Raw genomic sequence first — 15,035 nt, forward strand, 5'->3', positions numbered from 1 at the left:
TCATTCTGGATATATGAGACAAAAGTTCTCTCCCCCTTTGGAATGAAAGTTGATTTTGATTTGAATTGTTTTATTTCTAATAGATAATATTTTTTATTATTTTTCATTATTTTTTACCATTTTTATTTGACTTTGTATATGTGATCGTGTTTAGTCGATGTCCGTGGCCTGATGTCTTTTCTTTTTTATATAAAAAAATTTTTTTTATATATTGTTATATATGTTCCATATATTTTATATATGCGATTTTTTATATGCGACTTTTCTACATGCGATTTTATAGCATGAGGTTATGCGTGTTTAAGAGTAAATACTGCTAAATTTTAAATTTAAGATGAATATATTCTACTGCATTTAATGAGATTTGTCATCCGGGTATTGCAGGTAATGTTTTTTATATTTATGATTTTATTATTTTCTATCACCTGTTTGCCGCTGGTGGCGTTGAATTACTTGTTTCCCATGTAAGGGAAGTGTAATAGCAACCATGAGTTAAGATGCAGTGGTGGGAGGTGCCGGACTCCCTGAGTATTGCTCCTAATCTTTTGATTGGTGCTACCGTCACCATGGCACAGATTATAAACAGTGCGGGCCGTTACTGCGCATCCCGCCCCACGCTGATGAAGTCCCGCCCATAGGACGTAACGCGTACGGGGGAAGGAGCGCATGGCGTGCTAATTATAGCAACGAGGAGGAGGGGGAGGAAAGCCCGGAGCCGGAAACGTCTGGATCAAGGAGTACGCTCCATTGAGTGACATTGGTGAAACCAGTCAGGGACCAGCACTGCTGGAGCTGAGGGATTCTTCTAGCTGCCGGGGGAAGAACGCCTCCAGTGAGAGTGGGGGGGGGGCAGCAAAGGGAAAGGAAAGACAGATTCTGGTGGTAGGGGACTCAATTCTTAGGACAGAGAGGGCAATCTGTAACCAAGACCTGAAGCGCCGAACAGTATGTTGTCTACTGGGCGCTCGGGTTGGGCACATCACGGATCTTGTGGACAGATTACTGGGAGGGGCTGGGGAAGACCCAGCTGTCATGCTGCACATTGGCACCAATGACAAAGTCAGAGGCAGATGGAGTGTCCTAAAGAACGATTTTAGGGACTTAGGAGCTAAATTGAGGAAAAGGACCTCCAAGGTAGTATTCTCAGGAATACTACCGGTACATCGAGCCACACCACAAAAGGCAGAGGGAGATTAGGGAAGTAAACAAGTGGCTGAAGAGCTGGTGTAGTAAGGAGGGGTTTGGGTTCCTGGAGGACTGGGCCGACTTCTCAGTCGGTAACCGGTACTATAGAAGGGACGGACTGCACCTAAATGAGGAGGGTGCAGATCTGCTGGGAATGAAGATGGCCAAAAAGTTAGAGGGGTTTTTAAACTAGGCGATGGGGGGAGCGTCCAGAGACAGAGATAGCCAGCGCGGAAGATATTCCAGAGGGTAGTATTGGGGGCATTAGTGGTAGGTTAACCAAAGCACAAAAACACAAGGTGAGTATAGTAGCAATCCTAGTTGCAATCTCGAAACACCCAATACGAGGACAATATGCGACCGGTCTAAACTATGTGGCATGTTCACCAATGCCAGGAGCATGGCGGACAAGATGGGTGAACTAGAGATACTGTTGTACAAGGAGGATTTGGATTTTGTGGGAATTTCAGAGACCTGGTTCAACAGCTCTCATGATTGGCTGGAAAACATTCGAGGGTATACCCTATACCGCAAGGATAGAGAGGGTAAAAAAGGGGGAGGGGTATGTCTATATATCAAGAATAATGTACAAGTGAATGTGAGAGATGACATCACTGAGGGAGCTAGAGAGGAGGTGGAATCCTTATGGGTAGAGCTCCAAAGGGATGAAGCTAAGGGGAAAATAATACTGGGAGTATGCTATAGGCCCCCTAACCTGAGGGAGGAAGTGGAGACGGATCTCCTATCACAAATTGGATTAGCAGCAAGGATGGGAAGTGTTATCATAATGGGGGATTTTAATTATCCAGACATAGACTGGGCGGAGGGAACCGCGCATTCATTTAAGGCTCGCCAGTTCCTTAATGTCTTGCAGGACAATTTTATGGGTCAGATGGTAGACACACCAATTAGAAATAAAACATTACTGGATCTACTGATTACCAACAATACAGACCTGATCACGGATGTGGAAATACGGGGCAATTTAGGTAACAGCGATCACAGGTCAATTAGTTTCAGTATAAATCACACAAATAGGAAACATAAAGGGAATACAAAGACACTGAATTTCAAAAGAGCCAACTTCCCTAAACTATAAACCTTGCTAAAAGGCATAAATTGGGATAAAATATTAGGAACAAAGAATACAGAGGAGAGATGGGTTTGCTTTAAGAGCATATTAAATAAGGGCATTAGCCAATGTATCCCATTGGGTAATAAATTTAAAAGAGCGAACAAAAATCCTGGATGGCTTAACTCCAATGTAAAAATGCATATAAAAGCAAGGGAGAAGGCCTTCAAAAAATACAGGGTTGAGGGATCATCCTCAGCATTCAGACTTTATAAAGAATGCAACAAGAAATGTAAGGGTGCAATTAGGACGGCTAAGATAGAACATGAAAGACACATAGCGGAGGAGAGCAAAAAAAAATCCCAAGAAATTCTTTAAGTATGTAAACAGTAAAAAAGGGAGGACAGACCATATTGGCCCCATAAAGAATGAGGAAGGACATCTGGTTACAAAGGATGGGGAGATGGCGAAGGTATTGAATTTATTCTTCTCCTCAGTCTTCACGAGTGAATCGGGGGGCTTCAGTAACCAAAACTACAGTGTTTATCCTCATGACACAACACCGGAAGCACCTCCATGGTTAACAGAGGACAGAATTAAAATTAGACTTGAGAAACTTAACATTAATAAATCACCGGGACCAGATGGCATCCGAGGGTACTTAGGGAACTCAGTCAAGTGATTGCCAGACCGTTGTTCCTAATTTTTACAGATAGTCTACTGACTGGAATGGTACCAGCTGATTGGAGAAAAGCCAATGTAGCACCAATATTTAAAAAAGGCCCAAAATACATCCCTGGGAATTACAGACCAGTTAGCCTAACATCAATAGTATGTAAACTCTTAGAGGGGATGATAAGGGACTATATACAAGATTTTAGTAATAAGAACGGTATCATTAGCAGTAATCAGCATGGATTCATGAAGAATCGTTCTTGCCAAACCAATCTATTAACCTTCTGTATTTGGATTTTGCAAAAGCATTTGACACAGTTCCCCATAAACGTTTACTGTACAAAATAAGGTCCGTTGGCATGGACCATAGGGTGAGTACATGGATTGAAAACTGGCTACAAGGGCGAGTTCAGAGGGTAGTGATAAATGGGGAGTACTCAGAATGGTCAGGGGTGGGTAGTGGGGTTCCCCAGGGTTCTGTGCTGGGACCAATCCTATTTAATTTGTTCATAAACGACCTGGAGGATGGGATAAACAGTTCAATCCCTGTATTTGCAGACAATACTAGGCTAAGTAGGGCAATAACTTCTCCGCAGGATGTGGAAACCTTGCAAAAAGATCTGAACAAATTAATGGGGTGGGCGACTACATGGCAAATGAGGTTCAATTTAGAAAAATGTAAAATAATGCATTTGGGTGGCAAAAATATGAATCTATACACTGGGGAGAGAACCTCTGGGGGAATCTAGGATGGAAAAGGACCTGGGGGTCCTAGTAGATGATAGGCTCAGCAATGGCATGCAATGCCAAGCTGCTGCTAACAAAGCAAACAGAATATTGGCATGCATTAAAAGGGTGATCAACGCCAGAGATAAAACAATAATTCTCCCACTCTACAAGGCTCTGGTCCGGCCGCACCTGGAGTATGCTGTCCAGTTCTGGGCACCAGTCCTCAGGAAGGATGTAAGCTAATAAAGGGTCTGGAGGATCTTAGTTATGAGGAAAGGTTGCGAGCACTGAACTTATTCTCTCTGGAGAAGAGACGCTTGAGAGGGGATATGATTTCAATTTACAAATACTGTACTGGTGACCCCACAATAGGGATAAAACTTTTTCGCAGAAGAGAGTTTAATAAGACTCGTGGCCACTCATTACAATTAGAAGAAAAGAGGTTTAACCTTAAACTACGTAGAGGGTTCTTTACTGTAGGAGCGGCAAGGATATGGAATTCCCTTCCACAGGCGGTGGTCTCAGCGGGGAGCATTGATAGCTTCAAGAAACTATTAGATAATCACCTGAATGACCGCAACATACAGGGATATACAATGTAATACTGACACATAATCACACACATAGGTTGGACTTGATGGACTTGTGTCTTTTTTCAACCTCACCTACTATGTGACTATGTAACTATGTAAGATTTAAGGCATCAAATATGTCCTTTGGGGAGATGTTGGAGATGGTCAACATCCTGAAGAAGGCCGACTATGATGGAAAGTATGGACCTTACCCCAACCCCAATGTCCGAAAGGCCAAGATCATGGCGAAAGTGGTCAAGAGCCTGCACCGGAATTTCGGGGTACAACGATAGAAAGATCAGCTCAGAAAGCGGTGGTCGAACCTGAAATTAAGAGAACACGAGCAGTACAGAAAGATCCGGAGAGTGCTGCAAAAAAGTAAGTAGTTGTGCTGTGTTCCTATTCTTTTTGTGTTTATTACGTTCGTGCTGCTCCATGTGCTTTTAGGAACTGTTGTACAGTTTAAAATGGCAACTTTCATGTTCATGGGCACATTATTCGTTCGTATCAAACATTTATCTTTCGGCCTATAAAACACCATTGTTTTTGCCATATGCATTGGACCACATTTTTTAGGGCCTACTTGTATGAAACTAATTTGGTTGTGCAGATGTGTTTGTTACTAGAATGAATTGCAAACTAGATTCTGTGTAAGGAGAGGACACTCAGCAGCAGTTTTCACATCTGGACGCTGGAGCACTAGTGTGGGACACATGAACACCCTTTTTCGTAGGAGGCCACACAGGTGCTCCAGTGTATACTATAGGGGTGTCTCCATCTGTGAAGCTTGTACAAGACAGGTAAGTATTCAAGCTTGACAAAGGACACTAAAAATTCTACATTTTGGAACTCAGCCAAAATAGACAATTGTACCCCACTTCCAAGCAATGTTTCATATTTCTAGTTCTGCCACCAAATATCTGTGTGCTAAGTATACCTTTTTTTTCACATAGGGGAGAAAAGACTTGGAGGACACCCCCCATCCGAGGAGACCAGAGACCCCCCACCTCTGGAAGAAGGGGAAATCCCCCAAACACAAGAAGAGCAGGAGGAGGAAGAAGACGTGGTGAGTGTCTGCGACCAAAGGCTCAGGTAAGAGATGGATGCCGGCATATTTATAATACATGTTTTTTTTTTGGTTTCTCTCTTTTTAGGTGATCGTGATGTTGTGGATCCAGATCCTTTCACCTCGGAAAGTGCCCAGATCCTGATTGGGGAGATCGTGGGGTGTAATGTTGCATTGGAAAACATCACGAAAAGCATCAATGATGTTATTCAAAAAAATAAGAACATCATTGATGTTTTGGGGAGAGTTTAAAACCCCTACAAAGCCCTTTCTTTTATGGTGTACTACACTTTTAAAATTGTTTCGCAAATTTAAGAAAAGATAAATTTTGAGGATGTACACAGTGTGCCAACATGTGCTATCTGCCATCACGGGAGATCAATGGACGTGTTTTGGGGGTGCAACCCCTTCCTCAATAATAAAGTAGCTGAGAGGAAGGGGTTGCTCCCCCAAAACACGTGCCTTGATCCCCCCGTGATGGCAGCTAGCACATGTTGACATTCATAAATTGGTGTGCATCTTAAAAATTTGGCTTTTCCTGGGGTGACTTCACCCCATCTGAACGCAATATCAAACACAGTTCCTAAATACTCATGTCTGATATTGCCTTCAAGTTCTACCAAATGTGAACTTTGTAGGTTCAAGATTTGTGTCTTTCTTGTTGGTTTTAAACATGCCAGTTTTATGTTAAAAGGACATTTCTACTTTTTCTAATGCCACCCCAAAAATTGTTATACAACAAAGATGTTGGTTTGTTTTAAAAACCTTGTCAAAATGCACATGCAATTGTGCAGGTATTAAAAAGATTGTTATTAATCAAGAATGTGTGGATAATTGTCTCAACGCTACAACACTTTTGGGGTGCTCTAATTACTGTTTTCTGTGACAATGGGTGTTATTTTATAAGGGCAAATCCACTTTGCACTACAAGTGCAGTTTCAAGTGCACTTGCAGTGCAAAGTGCCTTTGCCTTTAGTAAATAACACCCAACAGTGCTTTGTAAGGTTACACAATCACGCCATTTTCACGACTCACCACATTTCTGACAGGGTCAGCTAAACAAAACACAAGCAGTAAATGTCACCAAAGATTTGCTTATTTTTTTTTTATTTGATAAAGGCTTCACACATTGTCTGGCATATTGATGGCCCCCCTACCCGCAAAGAACTCAAGGTATCTTAGCCAGACATCACGGGCACTCAGGGAGGGCAAGCCAGGACAGCCACTTTCAAGCGCCGTCAGGGTTGTTTCATTTATCATTCCGGCCTCAGGCCCAACTGAGCCAGCATAGTTGGCAGAATGTTGACGTAAAAAGTTATGTAGAACACAGCACGCCAGGATAATATGATTCAGTTTAGACTCCGCCATATGTATGGGTGTCAGAAATAGCCGGAACCGGCTGGCCATGATTCCAAATGTGTTCTCCACCACTCTTCTGGCTCTGGCCAGCCGGTAATTAAAAACCCTCTGGTCCGGGGTGAGGGTCCTCATCGGGAATGGCCGCATAAGATGGTCCCCCAGCGCAAATGCTTCATCCACAACGAAGACGAATGGGAGTCCTTCCACATTCTCTTCTGGAGGTGGCAAGTCCAAGCTGCCATTCTGGAGACGCCTGTAAAACTCCATCTGGGCGATGACTCCACCATCGGACATCCGGCTATTCTTCCCCACATCCACATACAGGAACTCATAATTAGCCGACACCACCGCCAACATCACAATACTATTGAACCCCTTATAATTATAATAGTACGACCCCGAGTTGGGTGGTGGGACGATGTGGACGTGTTTCCCATCAATTGCCCCTCCGCAGTTAGGAAAGTCCCACCGCTGGGCAAAGTGGGAGGCCACAGTCTGCCATTCCTGTGGCGTGGAAGGAAACTGTTGAGGAAAAAAAAAATAGTCTTTTTGCACATAAACATGGAAAGCAGATTAGACGCAAACATTCTTGGCCAACATCAAGATAACATTTATTAATGAGAATTTTTAAAGACCAAAGTATAAGGTACACCTATCATATTCCCCCTCCCCCCCTGTCATGGGCCATTTCTAACATTATGGGGGGGGAGCTCTTGGACAGGTAACCCTCTCCACTTCATTGAGAGATGAATGCCTAAACAATGGGTATTACTTGGAACAGCCCCTCCTTAGTTACACTATTGGCAGCCCACTGGACAGGTAAGAAGTGTCATAATACAAAGATATAAATACACATTGTACACATTTGGACATTCTGCTATTACCTATCAAGATAATAATAGGATCCAAAAACTTTAAACAGTACCATTTGAAAGCATACAGGCAGGCCCTTGCACTACATGCTTTGGGGAATTCATCCATAAATCTGAGCACAGAAGAGATGGGTATAGTGTGTATGGGTTTGGCAAAGTCAGCAGATAGATGATTGAGGATAAAGAATTGGTATCAGCTGACTTAGCAGTTGGGGGGAGGGAGGGTTCCAAATGATTTGGGGACCCCCAAAAAAAGCCTCTGGCACTCTGCCTGAATTTAAAACACAAATCACATTTAAAAACATTTTTGGGGGTGTTTGGGGTAAAGCACTACTATGGAGCTGATAAAATACATTGTTAAGTGACTACATGAGGTGAATATAGGGCCAGGAGACCATGTTGGGGAGGTAAGTGAAGGCAAATATGTATAAAGGACAAAAAAAAATTACATAAAAATCCAGCATACATGAGGACAAAGGGGACATTCACAGCATATTACAATCATGGTAGTTAGGGAATGAGGAAAGAAATACATTATATTAGCAAACATTAAATACAATAAAATGTGATATTAAAGGATACAAATTTTACCTTAATATAGTCCTTCTGCAGGACCTGGATGATGGCAGAACAGGTCTCTGGGATAATGATCCCCAGAGCCTGGGGGGAGATGCCTGTCGAGAACTTCAAGTCCTGCAGGCTTCTCCCCGTCGCCAAGTACCGCAGGGTGGCGACGAGCCTCTGCTCCGGAGTGATGGCTTGCCTAATGCAGGTATCCTGCCTGCTAATATAGGGGGTCAGCAAAGCCAACAAACGGTGAAATACGGGATCAGTCATCCGGAGAAAGTTCCTGAAATCATCAGGATTATTCTCACGGATCTCAGGGAGCAAAGGCATATGACAGAACTGGTCACGCTGAAGCAACCAATTCTTGGTCCATGAACTCCTCCCCACCCTGTTCATGGACTGGACTTGTGTCAAAGTCAGGACCCCAACACCAAGCCCCCGCACAGCACGAACTCTACGAGGAGTACGTATACGCAACATGGCTAGAAAACGGTCGGCTGCTCAGAACGAAGTAACAGAACGCACTGAAGAACAGCAAGGCCTGTGAAGAGCAACCTGAAAAACAGTAACAAACAAGAACACAATGACTAATCAAAGTCACGCGTAGCTTGCTGCACGCACTGAAGAGCAGATACAAACCCACAAGCACAAACTGAACAGCAGAAAACGATCTGAAAACCATGAGTCTGAAAAAGCACGAATCGTCTCTCACCAAACTTTTACTAACACGAGATTAGCAAAAGGAGCCCAAAGGGTGCCGCGCTTGGTTCTGAACTGGCCTTTTCTAGTCTCGTCGTACGTGGTTGACGTCACCGCGTTCTTGGCGATCGGAAATTCCGACAACTTTGTGCGACCGTGTGTACGCAAAACAAGTTTGGGCCAACATCCGTCGTAAAAATTCCTAGGATTTTGTTGTCGGAATGTCCGATCAATGTCCGACCGTGTGTACGGGGCATAACAGTGTAGAGAATGCATCATGAATAAACATAACAGAAAATTTTGCATCTTATAAGTAAAATAAGTGTGCTAGTAAATCAAAGAAAAACAAAACAATAAAAGTATAACAGAGGCTGAAAACAGTTGTACATTGGAAACATGAAAGTGGTTGGACATACTAAGGTTTCAGGAATGATTGTAGGACTGCGTCCGATTTTTAACAAATACTTGAAAAGATTGTCTCTACAGGGGCCTAACTGTAAATAGTCCTGAATATCTATCCATGTAACCATCTCAACCGAGGCTATGCCCGGTGGCCAGATGGATTCTTAAGTGCAACTAAGAAGTAAAAGCATTGAGAGGGAGGTTAAAGAAGAACTAGGGGTTGAGATTAGCCAAGAAAGGAGGAGTAAAGAATAGGGGGGAAGGAGCATTGTGGGACATTTTTATTTTCTTATTTTTTAATAAAGGACTTGTCCCAAAGTGTCTCCTGTCTTCTTTTACTATTTTTGACTTTTTTTTGTGAAATGGTAGGGGTACAATGTACCTGTTACCAATTCACATAGGGGGGAGGCCGGGATCTGGGGGTCCCCTTGATAAAGGGGCTTCCAGATTCTGATTGTCGCAGGGTTCCCCTTAATATTCATACCAGACCTGAAGGGCCTGGTATGGATTTTGGGGGCATCCCAGCGCAATTTTTTTTTTACATTTTTGGTTAGGGGTTCCCCTTAATATTCATACCAGATCCAAAGGGCCTGGTAATGGACTGAGGGGGGAACCCATGCCGTTTTTTTCAATTAGTTTTATCTATATTCCGGAGACCCGACAATTCATTACAGCCGTGATCAGTTTTATATGACTTTTTTTTCCTTTAGTAATGTAATTTTGCTGTGGTAATGTTCTATACTGGCTTTTCATGTTAATGTCCCATAGACTTTAACGGTGTTCCGTGGCTTTTGAATTTGCCGCGAACACCGCATAATGTTCGCTGTTCAGCGAACACCCGATGTTCGAGTCAAACATCGGGATCATCCCTAGTATAGATACTGGAATTTACACAGCTATAGACACTATACTGCAATGACAGTGGTCAGCGACTTATAGTGTGGTTGTAATAGGGTGGCAGGCAATCTGGTGCTATTTGGGAGGGTTACTAAATGATACCGGCGTCATTAGTGACACTATTACATTAATCAGTAATACTGTACACGAACACTGTACTAATGACACAGGGGTTAACATCTAGGGGCAATCAAAGGGTTAACTGTGTGCCTAATCATGTGTGTAATATGTGCTGCCTTTATTTTATTATTTGGCTGTCTGCTGTTCCACTGGACACAACCGATTTTGGCGATCACAATGTAAGAAAAGCTGTTATGAACGAATTTCCCTTTTAGTGATGCTGTGATTGGCGCACACTTATCACGATACCTGGGCCAATCACAGTACCCTGTACCATGTTTTACCTGTGAGCCAATCACAGCACACAATAGTAAATCACAGATGTTATGAATATAACCCATTCATGACAGTTCAAAACATTGCTGTTACAGTGATCATCACTATAACAATCAGTGTTAAAAAAAGCCTGATCACCCCCTCCCCCCAGTAGTACACTATGGTGACACTGAACTACTCTGGTGAAAGTATGTAAAATATTTAAAAAGTAAAAAAAAAAGAGAAATGTTAAAAAAACTGGTGAAAGTATGTTAAATAATTTTTTATTCAGTCAGTATCCCTGATCATTGCCACGCCAGTGATATGAGGACGCTGTACTGCACTAGTGAAACTATGTAAAAAAATTAATTTCTTTAATTTTCAAAAAAAATGACAATAAATTGCAACTTCAAAAACAGTTCTGTGTATGTCAGTAACAGTAGAACGCATCAGAAGGTTCTCCAATCCCAATCAATGAGACCTATGGACCTCAACCCAGCTGATCACGGCACCAATGGAGTACCAACCGCTGCATTTCTGGACATTTCATGGTTGTCTCTATCTGAAGTCTTGGATAATTATCCTATCACAAATCATACCGATTCTACATTTGAAATGGTTGAACTGGAGTTTGATCAGGAGATCAGAGCGAATACTGTCATACCCAACACCTCTGTAAAGTCAAAGACAACGCTGAGTTCTCACTGTTTCAAGGTGGTCTTCTGTTGTATGAGCTATCGCATGACTTATCAATGTTGTTCATCAATTTGCAACCAATACTGAGGACCATAAAGAGTGTTGTGAATGGCACATTTGGAAAGGGCCTCCCACATCAAGGAAATGTTACAAGCAGAAAAGGTAATTGTGTGTTAAACATTAAGTGTACTTACAGGAGATAACGTATTAAAGGGACTCAACCTTTTTAGGGATAGCCCACTCTACAAATTGAGTGATCACATCGCATAAGTCAGTCCGATCTGTTCACTGAAGAACAGAATCCCCTTATTATTTCAGGTCATCATCACATCCCTAACAACAGAACATTTCCCAGCACACTTAAACCAACCAAATAATTGGCAGAACAAACAATTGCTCAATATAAGGACCATTAACATGAGCTTCTGGGGCTTTAATGAAACCAAAAATCAATTAGAGGCTACAAAATTACAAAAACCTTTATTATAAATATAAAAAAAAAAAATCAAAAAAGCCAACCACCTTCCATCACTGTCAATAAGACAGTGTTGTCTCAGTACATGCCATACGTCTAGACGTCATACGCACATTCATACACTCCACTATAAAGAATAAATTCTGACTAGTATAATCATGAACCTAGGGGGCTGTAAAAAGCCTCTCCCAAATGGCACCACACATAAGGGGTCACAGTGCTATATTGCAGGGGCCATTATTACCATCATGGATGAGAACCCATCGCTACAGCTGCATAAAGCCCAGAACAGCAAATAATAGCACTGTGATAATCAATCAGCATGCGGAACACCATGTGACAGCTAGGCATGGGAGAAGTCCCCCACCTAATCATAAATACTTGTTTACTTCAAGATAATAATTAAATAGCAGGCAGGAATATTGAAAGCATAAGGAGTGGCCAAAGATAGTTAAGCAGCGTGGGAGATGTAATCTGGCAAGCTAAACCAAAGTTCCAAGCATGATCCAGTTGAACATTCAGAGGGAAACCGCAATAAACCTATGCACTGATAAGAACCTCCAGTGTCACTCACAATACCTCACAGCAAAGTTCAGCTAGATGCAGTGTATAGATGCAAAATATGTGGAGGGAGAGAAACAGCAAGCAGTGATAGTATATAGCAATGAGCCATTAATAATCACTCTCAAACCTCCAAGCTGAAGCTGATACATCCATGTTCCTGCTCACATCCTCCAGCTCTGCTATGCGGATAGACCTTGCCCTTTAGCCAGATACACTGCTAAGTGTCTCCTTCACACCGCTGCCTAATGTAGAACTACAGCCGCTCCAGCAAACTACAATGCACGTGGCTATGATGATGCGCTCCATCACTGAAGCACTTGTATGCCTGCCACAGTTGGGAGGAGTAGAGGCATGACTACATGACATCAGACCTGCAACCACATTACGTCAACGCATTTCACCAGAAACCCAGCTTCGTCAGGACGTTCCGTCTCCTTACTGGGGCGTTTCCTAAATCTACACTTTGACCCAGCCCATTCTCATTCTTTTTTTTTGTAAATTCTTTATTTAACAAGATAGAACATGTGGAGATACAGAACACCCAACAGGGTGTAATACAATGACAGTACAGGCTATGCATCACTTCATCCACTTTATTACACCACGATGAGAGCACTTTATTCAAAGTCTCCTAATCGAATAAAGGCAAGATGTATGGCTTCTGAGCAGGGATCCCCTGCACCCCGCATGGCCTCTTTAATTTTCCTCGGCATAAGCCGTATTTTAAAAGGAGTAGTTAAGGGAATGGAGCCGGTTTTCTCTGACCCCTAAAAGTCAATTTCTGATGTGTTAGCACCGAATAGGACCAGAAACAGATATAGAAATGAGAGGTGCTAGAAAAAGAGAGGAGGAAGAGAGAAAAGGGGGGAAAAGGAAGGGATTATAGGAGAGAGAAGAAAAAAAAAGGGGGGGGGGAGTAGAAGAGAAAGAAGGAGAAAAAGAAAAAGGGGGGGCGCAAAGGGGGGATGGTGGAGGGGGGGTAAGGATGTATATACCCCTGTCCATTGGTTCACTAGCCGACCATATTCCTCGGAATAGATAAACTCGTGCCATTTTTTGGAGAATTTCTCATTTAAGCCTTTTTCCGTGGCCACCAAGTCCTCCATTGTGTGTATGCCCGCTACTCTTTTTAACCATTTCGCCACCGTCGGGAGCTGGGTCTGTTTCCAAAACAGTGGGATGCAGCCTTTTGCTGCTGTGAGCAAAAATGGCAATATAGATTTCCTGTAACTCTTGGTTGGGATCTCATGGTGATGCAAAAGGAAGAACTTTTGGACGATGCAGTGGACCTTGGTCCAAAAGGGCTTTAACAACCTGCAAGACCAGAAAACATGGAGGAGGGTACCAACTTCCTCCCCACATCTCGAACACAGATCCGTGCTCTGTGGAAACATCTTGTGGACCTTTACTGGCGTATAGTACCACCGGGACAACACTTTGTATCCCGTCTCCTGGTGTCTCGCACACATGGAAGTCTTGTGAGAAAAAAAGGATGATCCGCTCCACCTGCTTAACTGAGAGTTTTAGTACCAGATCGCACTCCCACTTGTCAATGTATGGGGGTCTGGTTGTGGGGACACCAGTAGCTGATATGTTAGGGAAATCGCGTGCCTCAGTGGAGACTGATCCATGCAGAGCATTTCAAAGGGAGTTAGTTGCCTATTGAATCTGGAGAGGATAAAGAACTAATGTAATGTGATAGTTGGATCTTTTGCCAGAAAGATAATCCCCCCAGTGCCAGGTCGTCGATTTGTTGTCTATTTTCCCATTGCCATTAATAAAATAATGTCTAGCTTGTGATCTCTCAGTTAGTTTCAGATCTCGGGAACTGGGATCCTTAAGTCCCGGAATCAAAGCCGGGTTTCCCGCTACAGGGGTGAGTGGAGAAGGTAGAGGTGCGAGAGAAAGGTCTCGGAAAACTTTTCAAGCCGTCCAGATTGTCACCCCTACCGTGGGGTGAGATACTACTTGTTTTGGCAAAGGTTGTTGGCACCAGGGCAGTAGATCCACTTGGACCCCCGCTAAGGAGTTTTCTATTTGTACCCATTATTTCAAGGTGACGTGTCTGCTCCAGTCTAATATGCGGGTTAAATGGCAAGCTGTGTGGTAAAGAATGGCATCAGGAAGGGCAATGCCGCCATTTGGGAAGTTGGAGTAATGTTAGAGCCAATCGAGGAGGCTTACCAGCCCAGACAAAGTGAGTTATCACACTGTTTACCGCTTTCGGGAAAGCGATAGGGATTTGTATTGGGAGTGCTTGAAAATGATATAGAAGTCTGGGCATATTATTAATTTTCACTATGCTACAAGGCCCGAACCATGTAAAGAGACTGTGCTGCCAATCTTTCAGATCTTTTTTTATCGCTGTGAGGAGAGGGGGGAAATTGAGAGGAAAAATATCCTCTGTCTTTCTGGGTAAACGGATACCCAAGTATTTGATATGTGAAGTGGCCCATTTAAAAGGGAAATCCGACTGGAGTAGTGTGTTTAGAGAGGATGGCAAATTAACATGAAAGTTAATGCGATATTGTGATAATCCCTCATATATCTTTAGTTCCTTAAGTAGGTTCGGGATGGACGCTAGGGGTTTTATCAGGAAAAAAGAGGAGATCGTCCTGCCAAAGCTGCAACCTTTGGGGACAGGGTGGCATCCAGGCTAAGGCCTTCGGTCTTAGGGTTGTTTCTGATAGTCCTCAGAAAAGGCTTGAGGGTGAGAATAAAAATTAGTGGCGAAGGAGGACACCCCCCCGTCTTGTCCCATTCGTTATGTTAAACGATGACGAGAGATAGCCATTGACCTTAACCTGAGCTGATGGGCAGGAGTATATGG

Source organism: Aquarana catesbeiana, linkage group LG03 (assembly GCF_042186555.1).
Source record: "Aquarana catesbeiana isolate 2022-GZ linkage group LG03, ASM4218655v1, whole genome shotgun sequence".
In the NCBI taxonomy this organism is placed as follows: Eukaryota; Metazoa; Chordata; class Amphibia; order Anura; family Ranidae; genus Aquarana; species Aquarana catesbeiana.